Genomic DNA, 22,221 nt, shown 5'->3' on the forward strand with positions numbered 1-22,221 from the left:
ACACAATCACAATGCACTTCAGCATCTGCAGAAGTGTCTGGAGCATCCAGGAATGCCTGACCTATTTTTTGGGTGCAGTTATCCCACACTCTTGTTGGTATCTACTATGGTTCTTGGTGCACAGAAAAGCTTTCATCAAGGAGATGATCTTGCAAAGAGGAAGAACGAGAACACTACATGAAACTCCCTTACAATTTCATATATAATGCCTCATATATAATGCTTCACCATTTATTTCTTTACACCAACCCTTGCATTTTTTGAAATGGAGGGGGATTAGATATGATGTTGATTTTGGATGCCCAGCGTATTGCTCTCTCTTTTGGGTAGTGGCTGGGACTGAAGAATACCTGTAGTACCACATGATAAACCCACTGTATTAATAAATGCTGTTTCACATTCTCCGTGTGTTTAAATCAGAGGCAGTTGACCTGTTTAGGATATGATCTATTCAGATAATAAAATCCACATGGCACATTGTAAAATGTTTTAATCCATGATCCATGAATCTACTTCTCTAGAAACAAAGATGGTTACAGACTATAGCATATAAAATTTGCCCTGAGCGAGAAAGCCAAAGCCCTTTAGCACAGAGACATTTTTGAATTGTGAACTTTATAAAAGCCAACTCATAAGTTCTGCAGATGTAGCTTATTGCTGAGAAAAATCTAAGATGTTAGCTGCCAGTGTTAGCTCATATAAGCTGGTATTTTAAAGTGTGCTGTATAACTTGTATTGTTTTTCTCACCTTTTCTATATAGTAAAACCAAGATATTGTAAATAAGGGCTTGGGGGGGTGGGGGGCAGGTGGGGTGTGGCAGGAGTGTTTGGGAGTTTAATGTGGGTAAGGATGTGGTTTTGTCCACTGCCATTTCTAAAACTTGTACAAATCGAAGCATATTTTTAAAGGGGATTTTACAACCTGTTTAATAACTTTTTTAAAGCTTCTAGTATTGCATCATGGGACTATGGATATGGTAGGTCTTTTCCTGCACAAATGAACAAAGAACACACCCAAGCAATGCTTAGTGACATTAATAGCAGTTGCCATCCAAAAATCACTTCTGATTTTTAAGCAAAGGAATCCAGAAAAGCTAGCTGGCTTGAAATGTTATTTAAAGACATGGGGTTTGGACACAGACCCACACAAGCTGTTCAGCGGCAGATTACGCAGACTGTATCAGTTTTCCTCAACATTATGGCTGCCTACTACTAGAATTTTAAGTTGTTCTTATCCAACAGCAAAAAGGCATAGAAAGTTATTCAAGGTCCTGCACAGAGGGATGCCTTAGACGGATGATGACTGGCTCTTTCTTTCACCTGGTTGGAGGCAGACACCACTGAATTCTGTGTATCCATGGTAGAACTTGGCCAGAGGCTTTTCCTTTTGGTATTTCATGCTTTGGAGAAGCTTCTTTGCAAGCTAATAAAAATAACAGAAAGATGAACAGCTTTAAACAGTTTACAGGAAGGCAGATATAATTAATTCACAAGTTGGAAGCACATTTGACAGAAAGAATTGTTTTGTTACCCCCAAACAATTGAGAAGCTCATATGTGAAATGTATGTACAAATATATCTGCTCACTTAAATCCATACATTTATACGACCCTAACTGAAGACACTGCAGCCATCCCTCACAGCTAGCCATGAAGATGATTTGCAGAATAATCTAAATACTGCTGTGCAAGGAAAAGCTTGATCAATAGGCCCCATAACTTAGAAGGTATGAATTTATGTTACCTTAATGGTATGTCTAAGAACGTTAAGACCAATCAAAGTCTATCCAGCTGGCCACATTTACCAGAGCTTTGTCTTTCTTTGGGTCATCACAATTGTGACTTCCACCAAACCCAATGTCCAAGACTTACAACAATGAGAAAAGGATTATTTAAGCATTTTCTCCTGCTTTTTCTTTTTTTTTTTTTCAACCATATTCACATAAACTTGTCATCCATTTGCATATATTTGAGCAGCCTGCCTGACTATAAGGTATCTGCATTTTTATGTTCATTTCTCTGACATCTGGAGTGCTATAAATTCAATGTTTGCCTTCATTTTTTCCTTTTCTCTCTCCCTCTATCCCCTAAAGAAGTACTGGCAGTAGCACAGATCAATCCAGTCACATCCAGATGCAAACTCAGTGGAGATTTCTGAGTTTGAATGCCTCAACTGGACTAGGAAGTTAAGAGTGGTGTGGAAAACAACATCAGTGGTGCCTCTGTAAGGAAAAAGCAGAATTGCCATCCACTGCAACCAATTCAGAGGAAAATCCTAACAGTGAACAACTGAAACAATTGAAGTTGCCTCAGGGCACTTTGGAAGAGAACACTGAGGCAGGTATGATGAGCTCCCACCCAACTTCTGATACATCCCTGCTGGGGAAGCAGGAGTTGATTCCAACACCCCAGGGAAGAACATGCCTCAGAACAGCTCCAGGCTGACCAGTTGAGCAACTCAGCCTCCCTCTGTGTTTCCCTCGGGATGACTAGATAGGTAAAGAACCACCACACCGGTGAGTGTGGGGACACTGGATATTGTACCATGAACATGGAAGCTGTGCACGTGTTTACTGGGAATGTCTGGAGAAGCCAAGTGCCCAAAAGGGATCCAGGAGGACCACTTTGCAAATCTCTGAGATATTGCAACACACAATACAAATGTACAATTAAGTTTTGTAAATCTGGCCAGACACCAAAGGCTTTGGAATTTGGCTGAACACAAAGTTCCCTGATTCTTCCCCTGACTCTCAGCTTTCCCTGCAGACTGAATCAAAAAGTACGGATAATACCAGGCTGCTCATTCTCCTGCTGCCCATACAGTGATATATTTTTCTTGCTCCATTGGGACAGATGAAATAAGGGAAATGAAAGCAGGGTCAGCCTGGTGTCTGTTGAGGGATCATCTCTTACTAACCAAGAAATGGCAAAATCCTCCTAAAGGTTCTTTGGGGAATATGTATTTTGTCCCATGCTTTTACTGTAATTGTGTTAATCCGATAGATTTGCTAAGCAATAAAGCATTGACTGGCATGTCTGAGGAATGCCTGTTGGGGAATGTGTCTGCACGGGAAGAGGACTAAAAATGCAGTTTACATAAGGGTGCAGACTGTATCTGACAAAGAATACATTATAGTATATGTTTCCTTCATGGTAAAATACGATGAGGTAATGGGGAACAGGGTTAAAAGCTGAAGTGACTATATTTATGTGTCAGGTTCAAGGGGTTGTTTAAATTTCTAGACCCGATCAATGACAAATTTCAGCTCTGCTTCTGTCCGTGCTTCAATAGCCAGTGAGGGGTGGCTACTGCGTGTCCAGCTAGCAAACATTTCTATGCTGGACTACTTTTATTCTCTTAAACTGGCATTTTGAGTGGATAGTGTGGTGCCAAGCATGACAGAAATGGCATGTAGAACAGGGAAAGAGTGAAGTTAAATTATGTGGAATCGATCATAATGAAAAATTTCAGAACTAAAGCAAACCTGCAGCTATTTTGTTTATCACTCATCTACACATCTTCCCTCCAATGAAGAAATCACCTCTTTGAACAGGTGATTGTCTTTACAAGCTGCAGGGCACATCAGGAGAATATTTTAACAGTTTAATTTTCTCTCCTACTGAGTTATGCTGCCCATAACCTCTGGAATCACACAGGATCCAAGAGCCCACAGCTTTTTTTTGCTGTTGTTGGCTGTTTTCATTGCTAGAGCTCAAGTCCTGTCAGCAGAAGCTTTGCAGCGGATGCACAGGGAACCTGCCTAACATGTTATATACTGACACAATTCCAGCAGTAGTCAGTGGTCTCACATAATGCAGTTATTTTTTCCAGGCCTGTTTTCTTCTTCCAGCTGAGTTCCCAAAAGGCAGCAATGCTTTAATGGACCCACACAGTGAAAAAATTAACAACAGCAGCATCCAAAAGGCTTTTGTTTGTTATTGCATCCAGCCCTTCTGGAGTTCTCAGATGAACTGGAGGGCAAGCTTGGCTAACATTTCCTGACTGAAGTACTGAGAGGGACTGTCCCAAAATTCTCACAGGCCAGAGCCACCCTACTTTCCGCTATGCTACTTAACTAATGAGAAATAAGTGTATCAAAGTATGTCACACCTCTCAGACACCTGCCCGCTTCCTCCCCCTTCATTTGCCTGAGGACAGCTGATCATCTCCAAAGAAGAGAGGGCATTTCTCTAGACTGTCACATATGCAAGGGGTTTTGTAAAGCATGAGAAGCACTTGGGCCACCAATACAACATGATGCAGCTTTGCCACTCTGAACAGAGGAGATATTCCAGGCTCAGGATTGATTGTTTGGTGGTTTGGAGTTTTTTAAGCAACAACCAAGTATTGTCATTTTCAATAGAATCTAAGCTGCTGAAGGTCCCAGTTGCCTCTGGAAATCTTTGCCATGAGGCTTTCAAATCCACATTGATCAATGTTACAATAAGCCATTTCCACACATATAAAGCTCTGGTTTACTGCAGAGCTGGTATCTCAGGACAAAGGCTTGTCCATGATAGATGCAAGAGACAACCTGACACCTGCCCAGGTGACAGCCGGCTTGATCCATGCAAAGCCTTGTCAAATGCAAAGCCAGTAATGGGAATTGCAAAAGTTCGCACTGGTACAGATATGCTGAAAAGCTGCCTACTCTTCTTACCGTAGGAACAAAAATGAAAAATATCCCTTAATTCCTCTGAGGTTTCATCCACGCAGTTACCTACAGGCCATGCATGCATGCTGTTCTCCTGTATCATCCCTTATGCCTCCCCCCACTTTGGCACAAAGCGCCAGATAAACAGTTTCAATTGCTTGAACAATGATCTTGGAAGTAAAGTATTTCCCTCCTTGCCACAAATCTTTATAAGTAGTGAAATAAACACCACAATGTGCCTTCTTCCAACAGCTGGAAAATTATGGTCTGACTGAAATGACATCATTGTGTTTTCCTATGGAATTTCTGCGCTGTGAGATTTCAGGGAGAAACTGTGTGGTGGCTTGAGGTGGGGTGAGAGAATGCTGTGGTGAAGTGGACAAATAAAAAAGGTGAAACTGTCCTAAAAAGGCCCTACTGTGAAATAAACGTTTACAAAAAAACTGGAAAGGTTCCTTAAAAACAGATCAGACAGGCTGATCCTTGGCTCACAGTCATTCCTTGATTCCAGCCTTCAACAGCCCTAGCCAGTCTAGCATATGATATGAAGTCTCTCAACTTCTTATATGGTTCTTTCCCCTTGTCTCATTACATTACTAGAAAAAAAAAAAAAAAAAGATGTGGAAGATATACCCCAGTAAGGGAATATCTCTGTCAAAGCAACATTTCAATTCTAACAGTTTTTCAAACAAGACAGCACTAAATCTACACCCTTAATTACATACTCAGTTGTGGATGGCAACAGAATGTGTGTGACTACACTGGGTGTACTGCAATTCCCTTTCAGGTCAGGTGCAAAAGGAAGACCGCTTCCTAGCAATGTGCCTCACGACTAGAATGAAGAGTGAGCAAACTGTTTGGTGGTAACAATGTTTAAAACTGAATTTGACCAGTTGGCAAGAGTAGAAACAACTGCCCACTCCTGCCAAGAAATGGTAAGTTCAGTTTTTCATTGTCATCACATTTTTTTCCTAAATTTATTTTCAATTCCTTACCATGCCAGGGCCACCCAATTTGCACTCCCTGGTCCAGGAAACCCCGGTGTCATTAAAAGGTTAGGTCACCTTCACTGAAACTCCTCTGGGCACAAGTCTCAGTAGCACTCAATGCAACTCAGTAGTACAGTTTGACGTACTTGATAGAGGGATTTTAAAAAAAAAGTCACTGAAACCTAAGAGAAATTCTGAATTTACTTTAGAAATCAGTGTTTCACTATAAACCAACCACTTATGCCAAGTCATAGCTGTGGGAAACCATCAGCAGCACTGGGGTTGACTATAGGCAGTAACCAGGCTGAACATGAAAATTAGAAATGAAACAGAGCATGCAAATAAGAGAAAGACAAAAGATATCTTTGCTGAAATTTCCTTTCCATTTTAACACATATAGAAGGCCTTGAAACACCTTCTTAGCGCTTTGGGAAAAAACCACAAACATTTTCAATAGCTTTGGTTTCTTTCTATTCACTTTCTCTTTTCAGTTTTCACTCTGCCCCTCCCAAATAACTATATAAACAACCATGATGGAATTGCTAAAAAGTCAGTGTGTGTGGTAAAACTTTCCCCAAAACAGAGATAAAACGCAATCACCTTGCAAAGTTTTTCCACATTCCTTTCTGTTACACAAATGAGTGAACATCATATATTCACACCTGGAATTCTGTGCTTCATTTGTTAATTTTCTTGCAATCACTGCTGTGATAAGCAATTCCATTAAATTATTAACTTTCAATTGCTCTATTTAGTGGGGTCAAGAACGAAGAGCAATGAGGGTCTATCTTCAATACTTCGACAAACAACAAAATTGATGTATAACTGTGCATAGGATTTTAATGTATCCAGCCCTATATATAAACATAATTTTGCGTGATTTATATCCCTAATTAGATTCCCATGGCAACATTCTTCAGCTAACAATGTGTATCATAATCACCTTTTCTTCATACAAATGATTTTCTTAACTTTGCATGCATATCTTAGCAGGTTTCATTTTTAAAACTCATGTTTAACAGTTTCTCTCTTGTTACCAGTAGGGGTGCTACAATAAGAAACTAATTTGCTGTAAAAATTACTCATTTGTCAAATAAGCATTAAAATAATTGCTCCCCTTTTGACTGTTACCCTGCTGTTTCCAGTCATTTCCAAAAACTAAATTATTTACTCATTTGAAAGTTCAGCTGTGCATATTTTAATTGATATTCCCTCATAGGACTCATATTGTTAATGACAATAATTAACCCGAAATGGCTGTTAAATAATTATGCTGAAAAGATACAAAGTATTTGTGCAGAAATTAAAATCAGCATTTGAGAAACCATCAAAACATACAACTTTCCTATTTTATGGGATAGTATGGTAATAGTTCATAATCAAATTAAGGATGAAAAGGAAAGATGTAGATTGCATGCTTTGATGCAGAATACTTTATGTTTCCAATATAGCATGGTATTCTAGCTAACAATTCGTACTCAGTCATTTTAATAAATCCCTAGTATTGCTATTCCAGATAGTAATATAATGTATTCTCATGAAGTCAGTGCAGTTAGGAACGTAGTAAACCATCCATTAATAATATTTCTCTGCCATCTATCTATTGCATTTCATTCCAAGGAATCAGAGCCCTGTAATAATTTATAGCTTACAGAATTAATGCTGAAGGTTTACTTCTGGCAAGCATTGTTGATTTCAGTGATGAGAGCTAAAGCCTATTCAGGCCCAGCTTCTTTCTTTGGACACATCCCAGGCCAGATGCATTACCGACCTATTGTTTGTGGAACCATTTATATCAGTATAAAATCATTTTTTATTTAGCTCCTGTGCTTGTCGATAGTGCAAGTTACAGATGAAGCAAGCTCTGTATGCCCTGCAAAACAGACACAGGATGGGTTTGTCTACACAGGAAACAATCTAAATTAACTAAGGATGTGATTTTAATGTGGGTTTCTATATACAACTATATTAAGCCCATGTGGACTCACTCATTCAGAATTAAAATAGCTCTAATTCACTTTAATCTAATTCACTTCCAAAGACCACAGAGGGGTTTAAAGTTGTTTAATCTATTTGAACAGCTCATTTGAATCTACATGCCCAAGTGTTCCCACAGACACTCACACAAGCAAACAAAAGTCCAACAAAGCAGTAGAGAGGTTAAGAGAGGTTGTCAGAAAGTTTTACCTCGTGGCTTTTTGGTGGAAAATTTGGTTTTCAACTACATATTCTCTTTGAAAAAGGTGTTGACATTGAGTGTTCCTAAATTTCAGCTGGAAACCAAACTCCCTTTCTTTTAGAAATAAGAACTGCTGCTGCAGTATTATTTGGTTGACCATCACATATCCCTATAGTCTGCAGTCCAAGTAGCTAGCCCGGAACACTGTGGTCAACCAGGGTGACAGATAAACCAAGATTCCTCAGAGAAATGGATTTGGAGCCAGAATACACATTTACTATCTTAAACCAAACCACATCTGGCTTTTGATTTGTTATTAATATTCAAGATTTTGAATGTAGAAATAACTCTCTCACCCCCTACAGATCCAAACAGTCCTACCTGAAAAAGGTTTTTGAGTAACTTTAGTAATAGTATACCAACAGAGCATCCTCAAACTGAAAGGTTAGGTGGTACTTGCAATAACACCAAATACTCATCATCTATTTGGAAACCATCAACTCTATGATCTTGTGCTATGCTCTTGGAGGAATACAGATGCAGCTGAAGTCACAGTTTAAAAGTCACAAAGTCCTGGCATCTTGCTCTTGTTAGAGGAAAGCGGGGGGGGTGCTGAAGGGGCAACAGGGTCTCTGTTCACAGGTTTAGTTGGGGGTAGGCAACAGGCATATTTAGGGGAAAAAAATGTTGGCACTTTTGAAAAAGTAATTCCTAATTACTGAATGCTATCATTTAGTAAAATGCTTCATTACAGCAATTTAAGTACCCCTGGCCAGAGAACATTAATATGAATGCATCTGTCTTATTCACTTGAGTTACCTCTGCAATTCCTGTAAGTTTTCACATACAGTTCTGGGGTTTTGCATGTGTAACCAGCAGCATTCACAACTCAAACATGCCTCTGTGAAAGTTTGGCTCATTTAGAGCTACCTTCCACATGCTCTAAGATATTTTGGATTTTGACATATAAGACAAATAGCCAACAGACAAAGAGCATATTTATTAAAAAAATAAAATTCTTCTAATTGCTCAACCTACTCCTGCCTGAAAAATAAGTGCAAGCTATTACTGGCACCAAACGACTCCTAGTTTTCACTGGCCAGCAAAGCTGCAAGTTCAATGAGATCAGTAAACAGTGTAGGTTAAGTAACTGATTACTAATATTTTCCTTGAGCTACAAAACTTTTAAATAAACAACAACAACTGTGATCACAGTAACCTTCCAGAGGTTAACAGCATGCAGGTGGTCAATTGGAATTAAATGCAAACCAGACGGCTGTGGCATTATAAACTGAACATCTCAGTTCACTTTGCTTCAGGAATTGGATCTTCTTTCTCAAAAGCCTCAATGATACAACACATAAATGTCAAAATGACAAAAATAAGGAAGTATGTAATAGACTAAGCATTTTAATGCATTTTCTGGCTCACTTTTGCAGGCTGAACTGTCTGTGTTGACCACATTTGATGGCATCAGTACTTACAGTGTCTGTGTGCATGAGTTTTTAACAGCTGACATAAACAGAGATGGCCCATCAACCAGCTGAGCTGTGCTGCAGGCTTGTTGTAAACCACTGGTATGATAGATTTTATACTTCATTCATGATGCCACTTCACTGTCCTTGAAAGACAGCTCAAAGTATTGGCAATCAGATGTTTAACTGGGAGCAGGTTCAAATCCAGCTAGTGATGGTATAAACACTGATAAGAATGGATTATTTATATCTGTAGACCCTTTTTAAGGCAGGTCTCTCTCTGTTCCTAAGCCAAGAGGAACAGCTAATACAATTATTGGCCACCAAGAAACTTATTTGAAAGGTTCCCCAGAATAAGCGCAGATTTGAGTTACAGGAGCTGAGAACGGTCTTGTCTGGAACAAATGCTTTCTCCAATATCATCAACAGGGGCTGTGAATGAAATCCAGATACATCATCACTGATAAGGACTCCTCTTAGAGGACTGAGCAAAAGTTACCTATGTGGTTGCCAAACACAATTAAATTGAGCACCTGAAAATTGGAACATTTGTTTGAACCACAGTGAGCACAGCCTGGCAGAAAAGCTCCTACTGGAAGGGAAAATAAAAACAGAGGTCAAACCTTGAAAAGACCTTCATCTCACATCAAATTTTGGGTAAGTACAGTGTACAAAGCATTTGCTTAAACAGCTTCTAGAAGAATGCTTTTCAAAGCTGGAGTCTCCTGCTTCCTCACTGGCCCTATTCCAGCAAATGAATGCCCCAAACCTACAGGCCCTGCAAAGAGCAAGGGACAGAAGTATAAAACACAGAACCATGACTATGTCCACATGCACCAGCTAGCACTTGGATTCTACCAAAAAGCACTAGCACTTCTGAAACTTGACACTGCTCCGAGATGCACATTCAACTTGAGCGGGTGCCAGTAAATAAATACAAATCCGTTGTCATGGTGTTTTGTAACAACTGGTTCCTTAAAGTTAGTTACACTCATCTCCTAGTGAAGCATTTTGCCTCTAGGTAGAGTTGCTTCTCAGGTAGCAATATCACCTCCCAATCTGTATCTTAACCCAGACTGCAAGTCACAGGATCTCCAATGTGCTTGTGTGCAGCAGTATGGACCCATTGAGCTCAGGGCACATGGCCCCAGTCAGCCTCTAGCAGCTGCTTCAAACCAGGTAGTGGAAATAATGAAGTTCAGAGATCTCTAAAGTGTGTCTCTAAACGTTGTCATTTGTGCAAGGTTCACACAGAATCATAGAATCATTAAGGTGGGAAAAGACCTCTTAAATCATCAAGTCCAGCCATTAACCCAGCACCACCACCATGTTCTCCATCAAACCATGTCATCAAGTGCCATATCCAGGCATTTTTTGAACATTGCCAGGGATGGCCACCACTTCCCTGGGAAGCCTGTTCCAGTGCTTTATAACCCTTTCCATGAGAATTTTTTTTTCCTAACGTTCAATGTAAACCTCCCCTGGCACAACTTGAGGCCACTTCCTCACAGCCTATCACTTATTACCTTGGAGAAAAAACTGACCTCTACCTGGCTGTAACCTCCTTTCAGGGAATTGTAGAGAGTGATAAGGTCTCTCCCGATCCTCCTTTTTTCTAGGCTAAACACCCCCAGTTCCCTCGGTTGCTCCTCATCAGAGCTGTGCTCCAGACCTTTCCACACCTCAGCTGCCTTCCTCTGGATGCTCTCCAGCACCTTAGTTCCTTTGTTGTGCTGCTTATGGAGGAGGCATTTCCTCTGTAGACACGTGTACCTGCTCACAGCTGACCCCTTCTCCACAGCATTGCACAGGCAGGTATCTAGGTATCTGCTGGCCCTAGATCAGAGCTGCACACATGCACCACACCTCCGTGTTTCTCCCAGCCAGCCAAGCTGGGTGGCCAAACCTAAGGAGGGAGCAGCTGAGCTCCAGCTGCAACCTTTCCCTTACTGGTAGTACCAGTTGTTCCCTCTTCTTTCTGCTCAGCCAAAATTTTTCAGAAAATTTATAGGAATTTCATAACCTCCATAAAATCTGGTTTAAATTGGCCAGTTCAGAAGTTATTAGGGAAAACAAACACTTTGGCAAGCTTTTAACACACTAACAAGGTCTTCAGCCTCAGCAAACACTTAGAAAATTGAGTGAACAATTGAACACTGAATATTTTTAACCTCTTAAAATGCAGGTTAACCTGTGCTGCAGTGAGTGTCCAACTCTAAAACAGCTTTCTAAAAACAGGTCTGTACTACTTGCCATGTATTTGTTCTGTGTATACTTAAATCAGCTGGTAAAAAACACTGAACCAAGATGTACCTCAAAAAAACTATTTCTATTACTAAGAAATTAAAGGAATAAGGTTTTGCATCTCACCTGAAGCAATGGAGCCTTAATTCTTTAATGATACAATGATTCTGTTACGAACAAACTTTGACATCAGCTCCGAGGAAAGAACATGTAACAGTGGACTGCATGATGCAGAGGAGAATTTTTCAGCCTCTTCAACTTCAACCAGCATTACCTGTGAGTGATACATTACAGAACTGAATGCCAGAAAAGTGGATTTTAGAATAAAAAGTATAGTGTTTCGTAATTTGATTTAAATCAATTATACCATCTCTCACTGGAATACTCATGAGCTTCAGAAATAAAATATATAAATGAAACCAGCTGCTCCGGAAACTCTTTCCTTGGGATAGATTTCATTTGAACTCAACTAGCTTTCTTCTGCAGCAAGTTATTGTGATGCAGCATCAGAGTGGAGAGCACACAGTACTGTACAAGTTACTGCGAGGTAAACAGTTTTGGTTAAAAAATGCAGAAGATTAAAATCCTTTCCTGCAATGGCTGGCTAAAATCTGAGGAATTATTAATTCCTCTGGGGCTGACAGGGAAACCAAGATAGTTACTGGCACCTCAGCAAGATCCATTCATTTATAGCTATTTACTATATCACATAATCTTTCTGATTTGTCTCAGTCTGGAGCCCCTCTGTGCCCAACAGCACTGAGGTCTGCAGTGTTTACAGTGAAGAATAATTACAACTGGAGAAGCACATGCAACCAAACCTCCATGTTCTTTAATCTCCAAGTCTAATGCATGCGTAGATTTTGGCATCACTCTTAAAATGATTGTTTGTAACTAAATACCGTATCTCAGCGCTTAGATACCATGATGACTGAGCTTTTCATAAATCAGAATAAATATATAAGGCAAAATCCTGGCTGTACTGAACTCAATGGAAGCATTGCCAGTTACTTTAAGGGAGCCAGGGCTTCATGCAAAAGGTTTTCAGCAGCCCAAATTGTCCAGCATTTTGATTGTAGTATTTTCAACTCCATTTGAAGGCCTCTTTTCCCATCCAGCATCTGCAGTAGCGTGACACTGAGATAAAATTGCACACTCAATTCCCAGTCAAAGTAACAGGAGAGTATCCTTTGTTAAAATAAGGGGCAATTCCAGCTTCAGTTGACAAAAGCAAGGTACAAAACCCTCTGAATTTGTGTAGATTCCCCAGGGCTTTTTCTGTTCCATATAGCAGACAGGGTCCTGCCTACAGCAGAAGGGAGCATCCTCACTGGATATAGATTTTGAAAACATGCAGAAACAAAACAAAGGAAAACTCCACCTCTCCCCCTTTTCTGATCTCTTCTTAAAGAAACAATCATCTTCTCATACAGATGCTTATGTATCTTCTCTTAACATGTTATCCAATTGTCTTAAATTCTTCTGTAGTGTTACAGTTAGAACATTTAGTTCTGTTAGTCAGCTTCCTTCAAAGAGAGTAAATGTCTCATTCTACAGTCAGAGTACTCAAAGAGAAGAAAAAAACCAGCTTGTAGCTGAAAACAAGATTATTTTCACAGCCACTGTGTGCTTAACTTTCCCCAACTCAAATAACTTAGAACACAAAAGCAGGTGTCATATGCAATAAGTGGTGATTTAGGACAGCCAAGTGAAATAATGATGTATGCACTGCTCTATCAGGCTAACAAACTCCATTCACATTGATATACTTAAAATACTTGCATTCCTAAGAAGTCAAAACCAGGAATCTGTTTGTATAGGATTAACAGTGTCAATTAATATGCATTACGAGACAGTAGCTTCTATAACAATAAAAACCAAAATAAATTTAAAATTGTTTATGTCTGTAAGTCCAAATGTTCTTGTGAATGAAGAGAGAAAAGGAGGAGGAGACAGAAAAAGACAGAATTAAATAGGTTCTTTCATAATGACGCAAAAAAAGTTAAAAATGTGATTTCCTTCCTTTTCCTGAAAATTGAAAATGCAGATCCTGTTCCTAGAATATATCAAAGTACAGTAATTTCATGATTATAAGCCGCACTGAGTATAAGCTGCACTTCTGGGTTTCAGCAACTTTTTGGTTTTTTGTCCATATATAAGCCGCACCTGATTATAAGCCGCATGTTACAATACAGAGTGTGATAAAAGGTATCTGTTCTATCACCATCTGTTGAGGGTGGGGACAGTGATCCTTATCTCAATGGCAGATAATCTGCTAATGGGCCATCCATTGAAACCAGGCAGGGCATTGTTCTTTATCTTTTCACACCCCATCCTTCCTCCAGGGAGTCATTTTCTGCTAATGGCCCATTGAGTCCCACCGTGCGACTGATAAAATTACTTCATCCCATTGGAAGTTGCTCCACCCAGGGGGAAGAGCCCAACATTTCTTACCAAGATGAAAACGGAGGCTTTGGGACACTAAGGTAGCCCCTTTCTCCACTGGACTCCAGTGGAAAACCAGATTTCTCCACATCACCACTGGACCTCCAGAGGGAAACTGCACCTTGTACACCAGCACTGCTCCAACTGAATCACATCTGTCACTGCAGGAGGATGCAGCCACCATTTAATGGGACTGCTACCAACACCCTGCCTGACCGGGTGTCAGGTTGTACTCTGACTTTGTCAGGGTTTGGAGTTTGTTTCTTTGTAGTACTGTATTTCTATTTTAATTTCCCTAGTAAAGAACTGCTATTCCTAATTCCCATATCTTTCCCTGAAAGCCCCTTGATTTCAAAATTACAATAATTTGGAGGGAGGGGGTTTACATTCTCCATTTCAAAGAGAAGTTCCTGCCTTTCTCACCAGACACCTGTCCTCCAAACTAAAACAGCAACTTTTTGTTCTTTGTCCATATATAAGCCGCACCTGATTATAAGCCGCACTTTGGGTTGGGACCAAAATTTTAGTCAAAATGGTGCGGCTTATAATCGTGAAATTACAGTAATTTCACGAATACAAGCCACAGCAAGAAGACTAAAATTTTGGTGGAAACCTGAAAATGCGGCCAATATTCCGGTGCGGCTAATCTATGGACAAAAATGTGATGTCTGCCCTTACCTAGTATCATGCTGGTCCAGTCCCGAGCCAAAACAGTCTGAAATCCATGGTTTCCCGTTGTTCCGACGATGAACCAATCAGAGAACAGCTTATTGCCTGCCTGTGGATGGCGGCGTTACTGAGGGGCAGGGGTTGTTATCGGGGTGAGTTACCTCGGCAGTTCGATAAAAGTGTGTGATATTTCTCTGTACTTTTTAAAGTGTTTTCAGTCTTGTGCGGCTACGGGGCTGGCTGGGCTTGCAGGGAGAGGGCTGGGGGAGCCTCTCTCCCCGCAGGGAGAGGGATGAAGCGGGCAATCGGCTCGCAGGGAGAGGGCTGGGGGAGCTGCTCAGCCCGCAGGGAGAGGGCTACAACGGCCGCTCCCCCCGCAGTCGCAACGGCTACAACGGGGCCGTTGCCCCTGCGGGGCTGCGAGGGCCAGAGCGGCGCTCCCTCCACGGGCTGCGGGGGCTAAAACGGAGTTGCTTCCCCCGCGGGCTGCAAGGGCCAGAGCGGCGCACCCCCCGCGGGCCGCGGGGGCTAAAACGGGGTCGCTTCCCCCGCGGGCTGCGAGGGCCAGAGCGGCGCTCCCCCCGCGGGCCGCGGGGGCTAAAACGGGGCCGCTCCCCCCGCGGGCTGCGAGGGCCAGAGCGGCGCTCCCCCCACGGGCCGCGGGGGCTAAAACAGGGCTGCTAGCCCCCGCGGGGCTGCGAGGGTCAGAGCGGCGCTCCCCCCGCGGGCCGCGGGGGCTAAAACGGGGCCGCTTCCCCCGCGGGCTGCGAGGGCTAAAACAGGGCCGCTTCCCCCGCGGGCTGCGAGGGCCAGAGCGGCGCACCCCCCGCGGGCCGCGGGGGCTAAAACGGGGCCGCTAGCCCCCGTGGGGCTGCGAGGGCCAGAGCGGCGCTCCCCCCGCAGGCCGCGAGGGCTAAAACGGGGTCGCTTCCCCCGCGGGCTGCGAGGGCCAGAGCGGCGCTCCCCCCGCGGGCCGCGGGGGCTAAAACGGGGCCGCTAGCCCCCGCGGGGCTGCGAGGGCCAGAGCGGCGCTCCCCCCGCGGGCCGCGAGGGCTAAAACGGGGTCGCTTCCCCCGCGGGGCTGCGAGGGCCAGAGCGGCGCTCCCCCCGCAGGCCGCGGGGGCTAAAACGGGGCCGCTCCCCCCACGGGCTGCGAGGGCCAGAGCGGCGCTCCCCCCGCGGGCCACGGGGGCTAAAACGGGGCCGCTAGCCCCCGCGGGGCTGCGAGGGCCAGAGCGGCGCTCCCCCCGCGGGCCGCGGGGGCTAAAACGGGGCCGCTTCCCCCGCGGGCTGCGAGGGCCAGAGCGGCGCTCCCCCCACGGGTCGCGGGGGCTAAAACGGGGCCGCTAGCCCCCGCGGGGCTGCGAGGGCCAGAGCGGCGCTCACCCCGCGGGCCGCGAGGGCTAAAACAGGGCCGCTCCCCCCGCGGGCTGCGAGGGCCGGAGCGGCGCTCCCCCCGCGGGCCGCGAGGGCTAAAACGGGGCCGCTCCCCCCGCGGGCCGCAAGGGCTACAACGGCCGCTCCTGTGCCAGCACGGAGCACGGAGATGTGGCTCCGCTCGGAGCTCAGATGCCTGCCCGCGCGGTTGAGCGGCTGTTTAAAGGCAACGCGGATCCATTGGGAATGCTCGCAAAATGACCACACTATTGTTCCTGTCTTTTTCGGCTTGTAAATAAAGGGTGTGTCTTTTTTCACTTGGAAACAATGTTTCCGAGGTCGGCAGTAAGCCAGTAAGCCCCAGCGATCCCGCGATTGTGTTACTAAATGACGATTTCGTGACAGTTCGCTGCGAACTAAAGTGCGGCTAATATTCCGGGTGCGGCTTATCTATTAACAAAGGCAACAATGTTGCCAACACACCAGCAGTGCGGCTTATATTCCGTGCGGCTTGTATTCGTGAATTTACTGTACTGTAATCACTAATAAACACAATTATTTTGGACAAGAACAGGTTATTACTATAAATTCCAACTAAATAATGATTTTTTTTTAAAGACCTACAAAATGTTTAAGGAATGGAAGGATAACTGTAAATGGGGGAAATTTCAACACCAGGAAACAACTCACTTGTGATAAGACTCATGTTCACATTCTTTGACACATTCAGTTGTTGTCCCACATGGCACAGTGGTCTCAGGATCCCTCATCTCTTTACTACTATGAAAAAAAAAATCTTATTAAAAAGGGCTTAAGGCAAAGTGGGTCAAGGAAACAGGTGTGGTATATTTTAAGTAACAATTTCTTCAATGAGAAATGGAGGCATGAGGTTTGACCCCAAACAACAACATCACAGAGAGAGGATGGGAAAGTTTAAAGTTTGAATGACAACTCCCCTGAAATGTGCATGTGACCTGGTAACCCCTGTGAGACAAGGTAGAGCTGAGTTAAGAAAGAGAGAGGGCTCCAAGAAACAAGCTTAAGGTTTTTGGAAACAAATAAACCACTCAAACAGGAAACTACCTTTAGTGTAACTGCAGGCATCTACAAACTCTCTCTACAAAAAAACATTTTCAACAGCTGGAAGAATTACCCCATCTAAAGCATACTTTAAAAATATATATCTGTGGAGAGATAGGATGACCCCCCAAAAACACATTTTATTTCAAATTTCAGCACTGGACACTTTGCCTTTCACAGTATCTAAGTCAAATACCCTTCTGGCTTGACTGAGCTGTCTTTTAGAAGACATCCTTACTTTCAGTCATGGAGATGGTAATTCAAGGACCATAGAGCAGTAGATTATGACAATTGAAAATATATTTCCTTAAAAAACACAAGTAGAAAATTGGGGAATATTATCAAGAACCAACTTGCAGAGGAATTGCCACTAGTAAAAACCACCACATGGATTTCATATCCACTCAGTTTCCTTAAATGTAATATGAGATATTAAACTTCTATTTCTTCTGGTCTGAGGCATAATAGGAATTAAGCTTTCCCTCACTTTGCCAACGGACCTGCAAAGCTGTTTACCTGGCTTTAAAAACAAGCCTACTCTCTCAGAAGACAGAGTACAGAAATTAAGTAAGATCAAGTGAGCATTCAGCATGACACCTAGAAATATACTGTAGAAGTAACAGGAGAAGATTGGCCAGATTAGGCACAAACGAAATCATGTTGATGAGACTACTCTCTTGTATTACCAAAGAAAGGGCTAAAGCTAATGCTTAAGGTGACCTGGGACCTCTGGGAAAGGCCATAGAAAAATAACACAGATTTAAGGATCCTGCATTCGCCCCTTATTTTTTCTTTCTCTTTTTTTAAATTTATTTACTCTTTGTTTTTCTGAGCCTACAAATTGCAGAGAAGCAGATGGACTCCTCTGAACCCCACATTTCAGTATTCGCCAACCATCACCGAAAGCTGTGAAAACAGTTCTTGTGCCCTCAGGATGCAGCTGAAATTAAAGCACACAACTTTATTGAGGTCGGTGCAAGCCTAGAGATTTCCAAGTTGCATGTCTCTGTTAATCAAAGTGACTGTGCCAACATGATTAGGATACCCACAAAGCCAAGTCAATCAAGCAGCTAACTGAGGGAGACCACAGAGCAGATAGCAAATACCACTGGAGTTGTACATTGTCTCAAAAGATTATCACTGCAGTTGTTCAAACTCTTGTGACCAACAAGGGATTTCAGTGACTCATTGCTATTGTGTTTCTGCAGTTCAACATTATGTCCCATGCATATTCTGGAGCTCTATAGCACCACATGTGTATAACAATGTGCCACTCTTAATAAAATATCTCTGTGGTAAAACAAGTACCAAAAATATTCGCACAATAGCAGAATGCCAACCAAGTCCTGAATTACATTAAACAACTCATTGAATGCCATTCCAAAACAGCATCTGCCATGGCCTCAGGAAGTAGCTTTAAAATATATATATAATAAAATAAGAGATTTTTCTGAAAGATCACAGCTTTTAACATACCAAGGAAACGTCAAGAACAAATTAACATATGACTCACCTCCCTGAGGTCTATCCCATGGTTTCATTATCAGTCAAGCATAATCCATTGTTGCAAAAGTAGTTCAAAGCATCGACTCCATCCATGTGCCACACTGAATACACAGCAAGTCTTCATGTATATACAGCATTGTTAAAAAAGGAGGATGGCAGGATAACATTTAAAAGGAAAACAAACAACCCCTCCCAAACTGGAGTTGGAAAGACCAGCAAAGCCCATACATGTCAGTAAGGGCTAGGAAAGAATATTGTCATTTTTCTGACAGTCTTAAAACTTTCCCAGGAAAATGATGGTCTGCAGCTGGGGCACACCAATCAGCTCCTCTGCCAAAGGTCACTGGGGGAAAAATTCCCTGTGGTGGTTTCTTAAATAATTTTGAAACGACAAATAGCATGTGAACATGAATGCTTGCTCCCTCAAAGGATTCCAGCAGCAAAACAGGGCCCACAAAATTCCTGTTGTTCTCCTGAAGGTAATGCTTCCAAGCAGAGCAGAGTGTCTCCTTCGGATCAGACCAACCAAGCATGCTGAAATGAAAACAACAGACTTAATTGACAACCTGGATAGGAATCATAGAAGAGCCCCCTCCAAGAGACACGGTTTGGGCTCCCGCCACAACTAAAGAGGTAGATGTAACTTCTGACACAGACAAGCTCTGAGTGTCATATCAGATAAAGGTAGGAGATAACAAGGAAACCCTCAATATATCAATCTGTCACAGAGAGGTGTCAGGCACAGTACGAATCTGGCTGAGTTAAGGTAAAAAAAAAGAATCAAGATATTAGGCTTTTACTTGGATTACTGAGAGAAGGGAGAGGACTGTATTTTTCAATTAAAGTCCTAATTTAAAAAATGCATGTGCAGAGGGTGCTCTAATGGTAGATTTTGGCTGTTGAAGAGTGGATAAGCAGTGGGGGGAGCCCTGCAGAAGTTTCTAGGGATGCTGCTCCTTCCTCTTCTTTCTCACAGCTGTTGACATGATACAGGTGCCTCTCCATGCCAGGTAGGGACTGAACTGAAAATATTCATGCTCTTCTCTCCCCATTTTCTTTTTTCCTTTTCAGAGTCCTGAACTGAGTTAGCAACAGGAGGAGCGGGGGAGCCTTATGGATATGATGGACAGCACACACGGGCACCAAGCCATGGAATGGCATCAGACCTTCCCCTCAAGAAACGGTCCTTCCTCTGCTTGAACTCCAAGCACCAACAGAAGACAGGAATTCCACTCTCCTAGGGACCCTCATCCCTGGTAGAGTCACTGTTTGCAATCACTGCACTTCAGGAAACCTGGAATTTGGCGAATATCTTTTGGTGAGAATCTGTTCTCTGCGATAAGTCTTGAAAAAAAATATGTAGCTGAAAGGATGGCTGCAATAGATTGGAACTTCCCAGCCTCTTTGTGGTCACTACCACAGAGACAGAGGACCCAACTCACAATGGTTCACAAAAACAACAAAATATAAAAAGCTTAAAATGAACTCAAACTTTGAAGCATCGCTGGAGTTTACCATGAAAGGTGAACTGTGCATATATATAGAACAGGAACACTGCAACACACAAAGTTTTCTACAGATATTCGAGACACCCTTTCAACTCTGATTCACTTAAGCAAAACATCACTGAAGCAATGTTAATCCTCTTGTTTACAGTTACACCCACGAGAGAATGGGAATTCACAGCTCAAGATCAAACAGATACACTAAAGGGAGCTATTTAACCTCACTAAGGATAGCACCCTGTAATTACTGTATTAGGGAGGCTGGATCTTTCAATACAGGTTTCGCTTAAATAGGGAGTTTTATTCAGCTCCAGTTTTGCCCCAGCCTCATATCTATTTCAAGTTAAAACTAAACAAAGTACCAATTTATCAACCATTTTTTCAGGACACCTGATCATCAGAAAAATATATGAAAGAGGCAACACAGCTAAAGCATCATTAAAAGCACAGAGTAATCAAATGCAAATATAAATATTTTTACTTTTGCACCTGCAAAGCACAACTGTTTCCAAGGACAGGGTGAAAATTGGAGAATCTTGAGGAGCTCAGGGCAAACATAACCCTTGATGGTGAGACTCTAAACATCCTACAGTCTATGTGTGAGGTCTTATTAACTGTCACAGAGAATTTTTTGGGCAACATGAGTGCCTGCTTTTCTGATCCTGTATTCACATTACCGTCAGGAGGTGGCTTTTCCACCTGTAGCTTTTTCCACCTTTTTCCAGCCTTAGCCTTAGGAAGTAGAGTGCCTTGGCTATATGGAGTAGATGTTCCAAAATGCAAATCTGGGGCCTTTTGTCACACTGAAAGCATTTCAACAAAATCTAGGCTTGGTACTTCAGTTCTAGTAGTAGCTCTAGGTTCAACATGAATGCCAGACTACAGAAAGTCCTCTAAACTATTTAAAAAGGAATTATTTAGTTAATATTCCTACTGAAGTTTGCAGTTAATAAATTATCCACAAGAATTCACCATGGAGTCTGCAAGATTTTGTGAACTCATTCAATGACAACACTCAACATACAAGTGCAGGATTCCTGATAGCAGAGAATTTACTCAAATCTTGATATCTTCCACAAGGAAGAAAAAAATAGAAGGAAGCCTGTTCCTGTGAAAACAAATGGATTTTGCTAGCAACTTCACCCGAATGATCCCTGTTGCATTAAAGTCAAGTAATGCAACTCCTCTGCCCTTGAGAAACCCCATCCACTTTTAGCAGCTGAAGCATTCGAGATCTACAACATGAAGCAATTGGATTTTGAATGCAGGTTGCTTCATTTTAAAACATTACTGCTCTTTGATGTTTATCTGTTTAAGAGAGTTTATTGCAGATAATTCACAGCAGGAGTGCCCTGTGGCATCCTCAAAAATTATATTAAAAATATAAAAGATAAGAAAGGAAAACATAATAATTATATAATCTAATTTTTTAGGGCTCACAACAAAAATTAAATCCTAATTTTGTAATGTGTATGCATAGAACTATTTCTGACACATACCAAAAGCATGAAGCCATCATACACAGGTCTTTTATTGGAAAGTCTGACAAAGTGAAACAGCAAGGGACTCAATACCATATTAGTTAGGCTTCAACTTTATTTAGAAAATGAGTTTCAAGGATAAGCCAGAAACATATGGATGGCAGGTTGTTATTCACAAACAGAGTTAATGCACAAATGGCATTTTTTGATGAACCAGTACTCCAACAACTTCTGCAGTCACTCCCCTGCATCGCTTAAATTAATTAATGTCAAAAAAAGACCACTCTGGTACATGGCTTGGTTTGCTCAAGGTGTTGCTGAAGGTGCCCATAATACACTAGCAAATGTAGTCAGAATAAAGCAAAGCCATTATGACCCAAAACCTCCATTGCGCCAAGCCCAGCGTAGTGTACAATTAGCAAAACACAAACATCATTACCATGCTTTAACTGTATCTTTTGGAGGCAGAAACTTTCAGGCTGCATCTTGAGTTGCTTCCTGAGTAGCTGATCTGGTCTAGCTGCAGTATAGATCAATTATTATGGATCAATTTACCTGTAACTTCACACACAAGAATCAGAGAGAGTTATTCTATACTACCATTGCAAGCAGAAGCA

The 22,221-nt window shown here is 42.3% G+C and overlaps 1 long non-coding RNA gene across 1 annotated transcript in view; it reads right to left on the minus strand.

Moving 5' to 3' along the window:
- Positions 1–1,266: 1,266 nt before the first annotated feature.
- LOC116994509 overlaps positions 1,267–22,221 on the minus strand; it is a 56,712-nt gene continuing 35,757 nt past the window's right edge. Inside the window, exons 2-5 of the long non-coding RNA XR_004417505.1 lie at positions 18,626–19,152; positions 16,723–16,809; positions 11,668–11,815; positions 1,267–1,423 (exon numbers count right to left, since the gene is read on the minus strand). This is a non-coding gene — a long non-coding RNA (uncharacterized LOC116994509). The remainder of the gene's footprint in view (positions 1,424–11,667; positions 11,816–16,722; positions 16,810–18,625; positions 19,153–22,221) is intronic.

This window comes from Catharus ustulatus, chromosome 3 (assembly GCF_009819885.2).
Source record: "Catharus ustulatus isolate bCatUst1 chromosome 3, bCatUst1.pri.v2, whole genome shotgun sequence".
Lineage (NCBI taxonomy): Eukaryota > Metazoa > Chordata > Aves > Passeriformes > Turdidae > Catharus > Catharus ustulatus.